Genomic DNA, 15,523 nt, shown 5'->3' on the forward strand with positions numbered 1-15,523 from the left:
ACCCCATCGAACTGCCAATGTTTAGTTGCTTCTTTTATTTATGTTTATACGTCGACTTACATCGTTTTCTATCTTTTATGAGAAGTAAAGTATATATGCGAACGAATAGCACCAATATTCAACACTGTTTACAAATCGAACTTATTTTCCTTATTAGGCCTATAAAAATGGGTTTAACAATACCATCCAACACTTAAAATCGATTGACAGATTACTAATATATGGACAAAGGAACAATGACATCCAATATTTCAACTAAGTTTGCTTCATATACTTTGTAATATGTGACATCAATAAACGGGTGAAAGAGGCCTTTACACTCCTTGTGTCAACTCACTGAACTTTCTACTTCAAGTACCAAACAGCAGAAAAGCACGAAGAAAGTAAGCGCCCTTTCAAAAAACAAATCATGCCACGAAACGTTCTGAATCTTCCAAAGTTTCTTCGACTTTCCCATTTCCTACAGAGAGAGAGAGAGAGAGAGAGCAGTTTCCCAAAGTAGGAAGGTTTGACATTTGTAGCCAGATTACAAGACGCGAGCGTGACGAAGGCCGTCGGGTTATCGTCGTATTCCAGCCACTATTGGATGGCTTCAGCTGCTGCCGATATCCCCACCCACACCCACCCACACACACACACACACACACACACACTGCCATTTCCACACCATCACACAGTCTAAAGAAAAATAACAAAACGCTAACTGCGTTAAATGACGCGAGGACTCACGTAAAACCCATACTATCATGATTATCAGTGCACTGCGAGTCATACCACACACACGCGTCACCAAATTTAGAAGGAAGAGTAGGATCAGGATCCTGAGTAGGATACTTCTTATTTACCGGGGTAGAGAAAGACTCAGAAATACTCTAGGATACTTGTTATTTACCGGGGAAGAGAAAGTCTCAGAAATAGACTCTAGGATACTTGTTATTTACCGGGAGAGAGAAAGACTCAGAAATAAACTATAGGATACTTGTTATTTACCGGGGGAGAAAGAGACTCAGATATAAACTCTAAGTTCAAACATGTGGTTTTGGTTTCCTAAAGAGCGCAACTCCAGTTATGTTTTCCTGGAGTATTGATCAGCATGCATGCTAAAACGAATCGGTAATTCTAATTAGTGTGTTGCTTATACATTTCCGTGGTGCTTATTACGAGCCAAAATTACTCAAGTTGACATAATCTAAAAAATAAAATAATAATAATCCATATACAAATGGCAATCTTTGACTATTTTCAAACTGTTTTCATACGAGGGTAAATTTTAACTAGGCCTACAAATGGATTCGATAAATCAATGATAGTCGTGCAATTCCCGTAGAAGCAATTTAGTACTGGTAATACCTTCGTACTGAACTGTTGTATGAGAGAGAGAGAGAGAGAGAGAGAAGAGAGAGAGAGAGAGAGAGTACTTCTCACTGGCAGCATCGAAGCCACCTGTGGGTGAGAGAAAAAACTGCGTGGGTTGGACCTTGGGAGAGAGAGACCGGAAATCCTTCAACATCTTCCTAAATAGTAGACGTCGACAGGATTATCTCATCATCATCATCATTCAACAGCAATTAACACATGCGAAGAAGGAAAATGAAACATGTATTATTAAAGGCAATGTTTAGAGTTCCTATTCCATCGAAAATGGTGTCCATTTTCCTCTTACATCATACAACAGAATACAACACTTCCTCGATTCCGCGCACATCTTCCTAGAATGGCAGGAAACGGGAAATGGCAGGGCGGGTTCAGGTGACTAACTTTAGTAGTAAGTCTAGCGGACTTCATGCAAGAGAACAACTTAATTATTATTATATTAGTGTTATTACTATTACCGGGTCCTGTCAAAAGACCATTTATTCTTATCAACCTCAAAAGCCGTGTCTCTTAAATAAACACCTAACAATATTTCAATCTAGTCTCAAACAAGGTGCGCGCTGAAAAGCGATCCCGCACCGTCCATAACCTGCAGCACGGCGATTTCTAGTACGAAGATTCTTGCTCCAAATCTTTCCTAGATGCTGTCAGGTATGAAGAACAGAATTCTCTCGAAGCCCACCCTACCACCCTACCAGGATCCCTAGGAAAGAAGAAGGAGAAGAAAAAGCCCGCCAGTTCCTACAGTATGGGCGCGCGCAAGGGCTCCTGTGTCACCCCACAGCCTGAATTCAATTCACTAGTCTTACATGTCTCTGAGTTATGCTTGTTAATATATATATATATATATATATATATAATATATATATATATATATATATATATATATATATATATATATATATGCTTAAAAAATCACAGTAGACGCACGTGACTTCATTAAATAAGCGAATACCACAGGAAAATGATTGGCAGAAATCCAAGCGCGTTCGTCTTTACTAACACATTGTCAAGAAACGAATGAAATACAGTTAGAAAGAAAGTTATCAGGCAAACGAAAAGATCAAGAATACCAGATGGTTAATTGACAATTGCTGTGGTATTTGCTTTATATATATATATATATATATATATATATATATATATATATATATATATATATATTTAAGAGAGAGAGAGAGAGAATCGACTCTTACAAGTAAAGTTTATTGTACAAGATCCACATGAACACGACCACATAATGTGGGTACAATATGTATAAATGAACTTTGTCAAACTGATATTTCTCGTTAAATCTGGTTAGTCGTAAAAAGAAACATGTGGCAAACCAAGAAATAGAAAAAGAGCTAGGAAAAAAAATCTCCCAAGCGTCTCTCCCCTAAAAATTCCATGGCGTGATTCCCTTTCCTGAAGGGTACACCCGTGGGTACACCTCAACACCATGGGTACCCCCCCTCGACCCCCGACGAGCGAAGCGAGTACAAGAACCAGCTGCGAGAGCGAGCAGTCCAGTCTTGAGTTGACTACGGTGGTGAGTGCGTCCCTGGCTCTAAGTGAAATTAAGCGGACTTTTCGCTCTTCGCGTCTTCCGAACTTTAAAAGGTAAAGTGCCTTTCGTCTTCGTCTTAGGCTGTACTTCTAGCATACGTGAACTGAGTGTACGGCAACTCCTCTTCTGTTTGGGAACGTGTTATTAATTTAACTTTGGTTTGACAGAACGAGTTATTTGAAATTTGAGCGCCGTTTTCACATTTACTCCCGAGTTTGCAAAAGTTGCGAGATGCTGTGAATAAGACGGTCTCCGTGACATGAGTATTCTGTGTGGTTCAGTACTATCTACGGTGGAGAATCCAATATCGCTACTTGATGCACAGCTTATCGTAACGCAACCGTCATTTTAGAACATAATGCAACAATATAGACCTTACAGATAATATTTTCCTATTATGAAAGTTTCTTTGAGGTGGGATGTCATGTCCTTGGCACAAATGAGAAGAAAGCACTCGGGTTCTTGAACACAAAGCCTTGTTAACGGATCATAAAATTAGCTTTTCCTCGAGTTTCTAAACTTAGTACTGCAAGTTGAACGTCGGAAATGCTTGCAACCACCACTCGAGCATTTCCTAAACTGACTCTTTACCCTTTTGACCACCATCTGGGAAAAACTCTTCAAGACACCCTCATTACAAAAAAAAAGTGTCATTTTCCATCACCTTGTTTTATCGACCTATGTCATCTAAGCCACTTGACCTCACGTAAAACAAATGACAACATAACCATGTGATTACACAGTGATCCAGGTTTCATAAGACATGCGTATAATAAACACGCACACACACATATACACACATATATCCAGGTTTCATAAGACATGCGTATAATAAACACGCGCACACACATATACACACATATTGCGAGCGTACATATGTATACATATGTGAAGGTTTGTGATGGACCCCTCTGGTGTGATTTACCACTTTAGGAGAAAATTGCTAATGATTCTGATATCTGTATAGCTTATCGTATTTGCTTATGCATAATTGTGTGTGTATATATATATATATATATATATATATATATATATATTATATATATTATTATATATATATTATATAATATATTATATATATATATATATATATTATATATATATATATATATATATATAATATATATATATATAAACATACATTTATGTGTATATAAGCAGTGAAAGCGAAGCACTTCTTGTCTTGGGATTTTCCCCCTGTCATACGATTACCAATTCTCACGTTTCTACACGGTCTAGCCCCATTTAAGATAGGATGGAATAAAAGATTAGTTTAACCGACCCCATTTAAGGGAGTTAGAATAAATTAGCTTTACGAGGTCTTGACAGCAACCCCTGCGAAGCTCATTCGCGCAGCGAATTTCCTTTTAGGCTGAAATTTTCCTAGAGAGCCATCGGTGTTTCCTACAACGGCCCGTCTGCGATCCACATTCACTCTCGTTGGCCTGAAAGCCGCGCTGGCTGCGGGATGCTCTCGAGAGCAGGCAGAGCAGCCATGGTGACGTAGTCCTGACGCTTCGCGATGACGTCGTTAATGACGTCAGCGCGAATTCTTCTCGCAATTCGCTCTACCGATCTGACGTCACAGTTCCTCGTGAACCAATCATGTTCCGGCGCAGTCCTTCACGGAGTTCCCAGACACCACAGGTGCTGGTTTTCCGAGGGAAAATGAAAGGTTAATGATACCGCCGGGTTACTTTTGTAGGATACTTACGTACCGGATCTATGTCCGATTCGCTTTGTTGGAACTATTCAGCATAAGTGGTTCTATTGATTAGTATTGTTTGTATGGTGCTTTTACGTTGCATGGAACCAGTGGTTATTCAGCAATGGGACCAACGGCTCTACTACTGATTAGTAGGACGCTGGGGCAACGAGACTGGGTCTAAAATAGGAGATAGTCTGTCCTACACTTTTGATGTGGATTAGAAGGGGAATTAAACTGAAGCTTTTGGGGGCCATTTGTACCCAAGCTAAGCTGACCATGATAAGATCTATACAGACTTAGGATAATACTAATATTCATTTTTGCCATTCTCAAGTTAAGTGAGTCACTGTGGTGAATTTTGGTGTGGATTTCCGATGAGATATTTGCTGTTTTCCTCACATTCACACTAGTAGCTTTTAGGACTAAAATTACCCAATTCTATTATAGTTCACCCAAAGATAGGAACGGAAGGAAAACTGGGATAAAATGTTCTGTAAGGTTTAATCTTTGATAATTATCTTCCCACTCCAGCGTGAATTATGTGATCAAAACTTACGTGCACAACATAACGTAAATGGCGTTCCTGTATTCTCGCTTTCTAGGGCGAAGTCTTCCACGAGGTATTTCTCTCTCTCTCTCTCTCTCTCTCTCTCTCTCTCTCTCTCTCTCTCTCTGTGTGTGTGTGTGTGTGTGTGTGGATAGGCCGAAGGGAAGGGCAACTTCATGCCCTTGACTAACCCCAGATCGAAAGAAAGCATGAGAATCGTTTCTTGAAAGATTTAAGCTCATGGGCAGATTGGTAACAATGAAATCTGTAAGCTGAATCAATTTATCGTGAGCTATATGAAGTCTGGTGCATAATTATACAGTTTTTTTTCATATGTCCAGCCGCCTGTGGTGTTTGTGTATGGTAACACTGCGTCCGGGGCTTTAGATAGTCACATTCAGCTTACATTCAACAATAATAACAATATCGTATTTCGAATATTAACGGTGTAATTCGCATACAGTAAATTATTAAAAAGCTTTTCAGTTGCAAATGTACACCCAAATATCCTTATATTTACCTAAAATTTACACATAGCGTAACTATTTAAAGCATGGGAAGCAGTGTTACCATGGGAAAGCACCAAAGGCGGATGGACATATGAAAAAAAACAGAGTATAGGTAAGACCTACGGAGGCGTTGGTAATCCTGGCCATCATTGGGTGAAACTAGTCAGTCCTTCAAATGGCCCACGACTGAAACCACATAGCGTTGCGATTTCCAAGGCCAAAGGCGGTTCTTTCTCGAACTGCTGACGATTTACACGATGAAAGACGTATAGCTCAAAATAATTGATGAAATAAATCATCTGGCGTCAAAATCGAACCTGAATGTGGACACCCTGACGCAACCAGTGGTTAAAACCATTGTTAATATCGATATCTTTACGGCAAACATTAGAAAACAGTGATTGAAACCATTATAAACATCGATACCTTTATGGCAAACTTTAGAAAAGTGGTTAAAATCATTATTATTATCGATATCTTTATGACAAACTTTAGAAAATTGGTTGAAACCATTATTATTATCGATATTTTTGTGGCAAACTTTAGAAAACAGTGGTTAAAACCATTATTCATATCGATGTCTTTGTGGCAAACTTTAGAAAACAGTCATTAAAACCATTATTAATATCGATATCTTTGTGGCAAACTTTAGAAAAGTGGTTAAAACCATTATTATTATATCTTCATAGCAAACTTTAAACTTGGTTAGTTCCATGAAATAATATAATTATAATAATTGTTAAATTAACTATATCTTTTAAATAAAGTTCCAAGAAGTAATATAATTATAGTAACTGTTAAATTAACAAAAACTAAAAAAACTCATTTCTAAAATTAAAACCAAATAATAAAATAAAATTTTTAAAATGATGGATGCAAGAGCAACACAGTAATCACTATACTAGATTCACATCAACCGTGCATTTCACGTCTAGGCCAGTCCCTTACGACGCTCCTGATTGGCTGTTGATAAGCCAATCACGGGGCTGGAAATTCAGTCTCTCGAGAGAGTTCACATAAGCAGGATGTATGTTCTACTTCTCCTGAGGGATACGTTTTTCAAGAGAAGTGAAACACAGATCCTGCCCATGCGAACTCTCGAGAGAGACTGAGAGTTTCCAGACCTGTGATTGGCTTCTCAACAGCCAATCAAAGCGTCGTAAGGGACTTGCCTAGACGAACTCTCTTGAGAGACAGTTTCCAGCCCTGTGATTGGCTTCTCAACAGCCAATGAGAAGCGTCGTAAGGGACGGGCCTAGACATCAAATGCACGGTTGATGTGAATCTCCTATAGCGATAATGCCATCCTAAGTCTTAAACTCACACATTTCTCTTTCAATTGCAGAAACCCGTCAAGATGATCAACAAGAACGGCCCATCCTGCGACAACAGAACTACCAACCTCATCCAGAGGCAGCTGGTGGTACTCCTGCACGCGCAGCTCTGCCAACAGAGGGAACTCCGGCAGATTAATAACAACAGACCTGTCACAATGGTACTATGACGCTTCGTTTTTGTAGTTTCATGCGTTGCTCTCTCTCTCTCTCTCTCTCTCTCTCTCTCTCTCTCTCGCTATATATATATATATATATATATATATATATATATATATATATATATATATATACACACACACACACACACGTGTGTAAGTGATTTCCACATAAAAAAAAAACGAAAAAGAAAACGCTATGACAGTTTTCCCAAGAAGTGGGAGGGAAATACAGAAGAATGGAGACAGGTGACGTGGGTAACAAAGAGTTTATTTTCATAGCCTGACGCGAACGGTGCCCTGCTGACCACTCTGTGGATAACGGTAGCAACAGAAATGAGCGTTTTCCTATAGTCAGTCTCTCGTAGCAGCGCTTTCAAAACCCCGATTCAGTTAAGAGCTCCGCTCTGTTGGGTAACACAAACAAACTATAGGAATAAATTCCTCTTGGGGAAAGGACAGGAAATGAGGTTGCAGAAACGTTGAGGAGCCACAAAAGGTTACGATTTACAACGACTGGAAAACCGCTGATGTGCAGCACGCTTTGACAGATCTTTTAACTATATATATATATATATTTGTGTGTGTGTAAGCGAATACCACTGGAACATGACAGGCAGGAGGTCAGTCCAAGCGCTTTCTAAATAAACAGGAGAAAGCGCTTGGTAGGTAGTACTGACCTCCTGCCTGTCACGTTCCTTCGTTATTCGCTTGTATAATGAAGTCACGTGCACCTGCTGTGATTTTTTCAGCGTATATATACATATATATATGTGTGTATTACAGTAATACAACAAGTAATTCCATTATACTGCCTATTGGTTATCAGGACGTAAAAGCATCCCATAAAAACTTTCGTCTCTGGCCTTAGAAATGAGACTTGCAAAAGACCCCTCTTCCTCCAGATTCCTTCTCCTGCCTTCTGCAACATTCCGTGTATTAACAAAACCAATTTTTAGGATTAGTATACGTACCTTTTCATAATGGATGTGTCCTAAATAGCGCCCGGTGTTTTCTTTCAGTTTTTGTAACAGAAGAAATCGCAACTTCCCCCTAAATAATGAACATTATCAGAAATAAGCTGTCACGAAAGTAGTGGACGACCAACTCCCTGTCAGCTGGGAGACTTTGTTTTTATTCATATTTTTCTCACATAGTTTTTTCCATCGTTACAGTGCCAGCTGCCCTTCTGCAGCGAGATGAAGGACGTCTTGAACCACCTGAGGACGTGCCAGGTCGGCACCTCTTGCCAGTACACGCACTGCAAGACCTCGAGAGGAATCCTGTGCCACTGGAGAAGTTGCACAAGCTACGCGTGTCCCCTGTGCCAACCCATCCGACAGGCCCGCGAGGATTCGACAATGCCAAACATCGGGAAACTCTCGCTCTCTTGAGCGCTTTCAACATCTTCAATAGCTCTTAGGAATTTGAAAAAAAAAAATTCCTGTATCCAATAAGGTTTAGAGTGTAACAACGCAGAACTGTTTCAACGGATTTGCAATGCCTGAACAAAATAAAACTCTACGTAGTGTGTTGGGTCTGACGAAGTTCCCAGGAAGGCTGGGAAGATTGGCAAGTGTGTGGGTTGCATGTCCGGTTCACTTTCGATATTCAAGACAAAACCTTCTAGCTATGAAACTAGATAACCACGCAGATTTTTCATATGGCACAGAGGCATCACCGCTCGTTTGATTACAAACAACGTATACTGTATGCTGGCGTTTTGCAATGAAGACTATGCTGCGGTAGTAAACTGTAGGACATACAATAGGCGGTTGATTTGTACGCTGTGCACTGGCGGCCTGTGCCAGGATCGCCGACATTTTGTGCTTGGCATTATTTTGTTTTCGCATCGACTTCCGGTGCTCCTTTATAATTCCTGCTTGTTTGTAAGTGTTTAGATGTAGTATTTATCCAAGAGTAGACTACAGGAAACCCTACAATTCACGAGATTCTTACGTTACCCGAAAGTATCCACAGTATTTATTCTCACGTGATATGTAAGGCTGTTTGTTATTCCGAGTATGTTTGGTTTGGTCATCTGTCTGTGACTCACATCCCTCTGGTTCTCCATAATTTCTGTGAAATGAACCAGTTTGCGTAGGTTTTGTTTTATTTAAATAATAACCTGGCTAAAAACACTTCACGGTGCACTTTGTGTGCCAAATGTTTTGACAAGTCGGAGTTTTACATTACTGCTATTATTACAGTAAACATGGAAGAGATGACAATGTTTACTAATCGTAATAAAATCTAAACACGTTAGGACTTTGTGAAACTGAATCATTTCCTTATTCCATGTAATAGTACCGAGTATTACACGAGGCTCCGATAGGCTGGCTGTAAGATTCGACGGAAAGGTGAAAAATCGGTGCAAGAGCTCTCATGAAAATGTGGGAAATCATTCCAAAACTCCAAAAATCGTCAATACTGGTTTTCAGAGTTGCAAAGCATATGATGAGTTTCTTGTCGATCTTTCTGTTTAAACTGGAATGGATTTAGCCTCGCAATTCCGAGAGCTTTTGAACCGATCCTGAAGTGAGTGACGAAAATCTTGTATATACTACAGATGCTGGTGAAGATTTAATGTACAGTTTCTTCTTGTTACGGTCGATACTGAGAAAAAAAAACTGATTGAGAATTTTGGAATATTGATACCTATGTAAATTCCCTGAATAATTCCTAATGTTCTTTTGAAGACAAACTTGTACATAGCTCTCATAAGAATCAGGATTACCCATGAATATCCATTTTCAAGCAGTTTTTTTTTTTGACACGAATGTAAATAAATGATAATGTACTCTATATTTTTTATTATAGCCTCTTTCCTCGTAGCTTTCCCATGGTTTCAATGTAATAAACAAGTAATACAAATCTAAAGAGAAAAAACAAATTGGCAATTTAGTAGGCTAAAAGATCTACACACAAATGAGCCAAACCAGAGGCTCATTAATTTTACAGTTATAGTAACATCTCTCCTCAAAATTCAGAGCATAAAGTGAAATGCGTTGCAACCGTAACAGTGACGAGGTCGGTATGGTGTTGGCGTACCACCTCTGTGGCCGCGAGTTCGATTCTCAAGCATTCCACCGAGGGGTTAGAGATGTGTATTTCTGGTGATATAAGTTCACTCTCGACGTGGTTCGGATGTCACGTAAAGCCGTTGGTCCCGTTGCTGAATAACCACTGGTTCCATGCAACGTAAATATACCATACAAACTAAACCTCTATCACTTTGCCATGGGGCAAGAAAAGGGTCAAATGGTTTCCACTAGCTCCAAACCAACAGCTACTTCCATCACAATGAGGCCTTAGTGATCATCCCCAGTGGGCAAAGTATATGATGGAGACTGGTAGCTGCCACGGGCAACCAACTTCCGCAGTGGATGGGACCACCTCCTCCAGTATTTATTATTATTATTATACTGATACAAATTTTCTCAGTGTCGAGATTGGAATATGATTGAAGGTCCATAATAATTCTCAGTAGTGGATTGTGATTATTTATACAAGTGTTACTAAAGCTTTCGACCCTGAATATTATTGTGGACCTTCAAACATCATCATCATCATCACAATTATTATTATTATTATTATTAGTATTATTGGATCACCTGAAGATTAGTGACCCCTAATACCTCTCCTGAAGAAAATTGACCCCCAATATTTTCCTCCTGAAGATAAACGACCCCTGCTTGTTGGTGTCTCCAATCTTCAGGTGACCCACTTTAGCTCATAATATTATAGAAAAAAGGAGAAAAAAATATAGATATATATTCATTAAAATCTACTTTATTAAACATTTGTTAAAAACACAGATTTAGACAAACAATCAATAGTTAATTAAAAGCGTATTGTCTTGCAATTTCAGTACAAAAATAATCAAACCTACTGTAACCCCTGTGGCTAGCGCGCGCAGCGCAACATTACCTCTTGCCAGAACATACCGAGCTTGCCAAGAATCTTTAAATATGCGGATAAGGCGCGAAGCACCGTTCCGCCACGGCCTTACTGTAACCCTTGTTAATTCCTCACCTTAAGAAAAGCGACCCCAATATTTTCCACCTGAAGAAAAGCGACCCCAGCGTGTGTTGGGGTCGCTTTTCTTCAGGTGATCCGTATTATTATTCAGAAGATGCAACCTATTCATATGGAACAAGCCCACAGGGCCCACTGACTTGAAATTCAAGCTTCCAAAGAATACGGCATTCCTTAAGTAGTAGTAAAACGAGGTAAGGGGAAATACGGAAAGAAACAAATCATGGCAGGTATAAAGGACGGCTAGAGTAACCTCTACCAAAACATTTCCTTTCGATTTCACAACTTTTCACAATGAACCTCTGGGCAATTGTCGTTCCTACTTAGGAAAATTCAGGGAGGTGCAAAAAAGAGGTGGTGTAGACTATAAATAGATCTACTTTTTATTATTATGAGAGAAAAGGATACTAACACCATTTGTTAACAAATGAAAACTAAACTCACTTCCTCCATTATTAGAAGAAAAGATCTGTGATTAAAGCCCAACTTTAAAGCCAATATTGTAAAGACTCCCACTAATCAAAATTAAGGACACATGAAGTTAAATGAAGATATATAAGGATCCTTCCATGGTCTACCAGAGCTCCATGGTGACCAGAACTAATATAAAAGAATTCTCTTATAGCTGCTCTCGTGACCGTGTATTGTTTCATAGTGATAAACACTGTAACACTTGATGGAATATATAACTGATTCGAGGATAAGGGAGCTCTTTCCCAAATCTTTAAAGCAAGGCTGTATTCCCAGGTTTTTCCATTGTCAAAACCTGCTTAGAGGAAGAAGTGATTAACGCTCATCAACAGTCTGCCATAGTGTTAACAACAGGTGCCTGGAGATCAAGAAGCAATACTTTCTCTCTCTCTCTCTCTCTCTCTCTCTCTCTCTCTCTCTCTCTCTCTCTCTCTCTCTCTCTCTCCTAAAATAAAATGGTAGCTTCTCAATCAAACATAATCCGATTTCGCATACGAACAAACAATGAAACAGAAAATGAAAAGGCGACGTAACGTCCTCTTCAACTGAAGCATGATTGATATAAGAATCTATGATAGCTGAATATAGTTAGAATATTTTAGTACAAATGTCCTCTGCTCCATAATTTTAGGTCAACGCCATATTGCTAGGAAAAGCTGAAAGTTGCATGTAGGGGAAAACATCGTACACCACAAACAAAGACAACACAACATGCTCTGCATGTGTCAACACATATATATACACGTTTTTATAGTTTAAAAATGTGTTGACGTTCCTCAATACATACACACACACACACAACACACACACACACACACACATATATATATATATATATATATATATATATATATATATATATATATATATATTATATATATATATATATATATATATATATATATAATTTCAGTTGTATTCCACATAGGAAAATGAAAAAAGGTATATCTCAGAAAAGCCCAACAGTTTCGTCCTCCAATGGACCTCTTCTTGGAATACACTGAATTACTACATCTTCGTGCCTAAGAAGATTACCAGTACTATATATATATATATATATATATATATATATATATATATATATATATATATATCATATATATATATATATATATATATATATATATATATATATATATATATATATATATATATATATATATATATATATATGAGTGTGTGTGTGTGTGTACTGAGGAACGTTAACGCATTTTTAAACAATGTTTCCAGTCCAAAATTCGCCATACCTACTGTTCCCAAACTGCATTTCCGTGCCAGTCTTCCATATGCATACATAAAAATGCAAAAAATTCCCGGCATATCCTACTGTTCCCAAAAACTGCAATTTCGTGCCAAGTCTTTCCAATATCATACCATAAAAGATCTTTGATGAAGAACTAATTAAAACCATCAGTCTCCATATTCCGGCTATTCATTTAAAACTCACACCAAGAAACCCTATAATGAGCGGCTCTCAATTCAAGTACAAAGAAAAGCGAAGCTAATGACCTCCGAATAATATACACAAATTCACTTGCCTCTGATGTGACCTGGGGACCTATGTCGGTTGCACACGGAGGTTACTGAATGTAAGAACAGATTCTCATCGCCGTGTCAGCTACAGAACAGGGGTTAAACTATCGAACCCTGAATTCCCTAACTTACGTAACCATGTACTTGAACGTAAACATAAAACAAGGAGCTATCCGACCTCCAGCTTACTTGGGACGCGTGCTAAAATCTACGATCAAATAGAGCATTGTTTCACCAATGAAAGTTAAAACTCCATATATTTTATAAGAAATAACTGTTGTGTACTGTTTCACCCAACACTATTTATTTTCTACATTTTCATTCTAATAAATAAATCATAAATATCCTATCCTAAAATTCCTGTACCTTTAACTAAACGCAAAACACCTTTCTCAGGCCTTTTTAGGCTTTCCTAACCGGCGCCCCGCCCCCTCAATACAAGAACAACAACAAAGTGTTTGTAGGCTTACTCTCCGAGTAAGCGATAAAATATGATTTTGATATTTTGGGTAGAGCCTCGAATGATCAACTACAAACGGTTCTGGAATCATTATTTACTATAGTAGATTCACATCAGCCGTGCATTTGATATCTAGGCTAGTCCCTTACGACGCTCCTGATTGGCTGTTGAGAAGCCAATGACAGGGCTGGAAGGAATTTATAAAATTTGTGGCCATTTGCCACGCACCGGAGCCAAAGGCCATTCAGCGCATATGTATCGACTGGATGTATTTACTAATACAAGATACACTTACATAATTAAATCAAATTATTAAAATCAAACTCATATTAAAATACTCAATTAAATATCATAAAACAAATGGATTTCCTTAAGAAATTTAAAAATCTCCTCTGTGGGAGCACCCTATCCTAAAATATCTGACAAAGGTTTGTTGGTGAAACCAAACCGACGTCTATGATTAAAATAAAGAGGACAGTCAACAAATATATGCCTCACTGTAATGCCAACATTACAATTGGAACATTGAGGAACCTGCCTCTCTGCTCCACTAGTTAAAAGATACCTGCGTGTTAAAAACGTATGCCCTATACGCAGGAGTGTTAAAACTATACTAGATCTTCTATCCATCCCAAAAGAAGGTGACCAGGGATGAACAGAAGGTCAGATCGATTTCAGCTTTAAATTACTATTTAAGTTGGACCAGTGATTCTGCCACTTAGTCCTACAAAATGATTTAATAAAGTTTAAAATCTTCACAGGGAACCCTCACAGAGTGGGAAGCCCGGGAGGAAGCTGCCTGCTTAGCGGCTGTATCAGCCAGCTCGTTAACACGAATTCCCACATGCGAGGGAACCCAACAAAACTTCACACTGTGTTTTCGAGAATGCAGGAGGACCAGCCAATCCTGCACCTCTTGAACGAGTTGATTAGATGGCATCAACTTCTGGAGTGCAGCTAGGGAACTCTGGGAATCACAATAAATAATATACGAGTCCCCAGTGCTACCTGTACTAAAAATAAATTTCAAAACGCTAAAAATAGCATAAATCTCAGCATCAAAAATTGAGAACTTCATAGGGAGGCTTTTTTTAATTGTTCTCTCATCGACGATGACAGAACATCCAACTCCATTTGCTGATTTTGATCCATCTGTATATACAGCAATCGAGTTACTATGCTCAGAAACATGGGCCAAGAAGCTACTTTTAAGCTGAACTCTTGAGCTGATCTTTTGTTGTCTGTAACTTGGCAAATATCTAAAGGAGGCCTACACCAAGGAGGGAATTTAGAAAATGTAGTTTCCATAACCAGTGGACGAATAAGGCCTACCTCTCTCGCACTGATGTTTAATCTAACTTCAAGGGGGCTTAGGCAATGTAGGTTTAGTTTGTGCTCTGTCAACAGGATGTTTTTATTTTATATACTTAAAATTTGGATTAGTTGATTGAGAGGGTAGTGCTCGTGACAAATATCGGAGACCCTGTTCCTCCTCCAAATGAAAAGAAGAGGAAAACCAGAGTCTACATAAAGGCTCTCAACAGGAGACGTTTTAAAAGCACCTGTACAAATACGCAATGCCATATTGTGTACTACATCCAGCTTGCCTAACAAGGTCTTACATGCTGAGCCATAAATCTGAGATCCATAATCAATCTTACTCAAGCACAGGGCCTGATAAATTCTTAATAAATTAATGCGGTCAGCTCCAAAATTCAGGTTACTAACAACTTTAAAGAATATTGCACCGTGTTTAACATTACTGCAGTCTCATTTATATGTTCAGCAAAAGTCAATTTTTGTCAAAAATAATTCCTAAATATTTGACTTCATCTTCATACA

At 38.6% G+C, this 15,523-nt stretch overlaps 2 long non-coding RNA genes across 2 annotated transcripts in view; one reads left to right on the forward strand and one right to left on the reverse strand.

The window, feature by feature from the left end:
• LOC135223250 (uncharacterized) overlaps positions 1–15,523 on the reverse strand; it is a 110,964-nt gene that overhangs the window by 69,185 nt on the left and 26,256 nt on the right. The gene's annotated exons all lie outside the window — the stretch shown is intronic.
• LOC135222703 (uncharacterized) lies at positions 2,837–9,981 on the forward strand. The gene is made up of 3 exons (XR_010316314.1): positions 2,837–2,976; positions 7,033–7,182; positions 8,355–9,981. It is a non-coding gene; the product is annotated as an uncharacterized LOC135222703 (long non-coding RNA).

Source organism: Macrobrachium nipponense, chromosome 8 (assembly GCF_015104395.2).
Source record: "Macrobrachium nipponense isolate FS-2020 chromosome 8, ASM1510439v2, whole genome shotgun sequence".
Classification (NCBI taxonomy): domain Eukaryota; kingdom Metazoa; phylum Arthropoda; class Malacostraca; order Decapoda; family Palaemonidae; genus Macrobrachium; species Macrobrachium nipponense.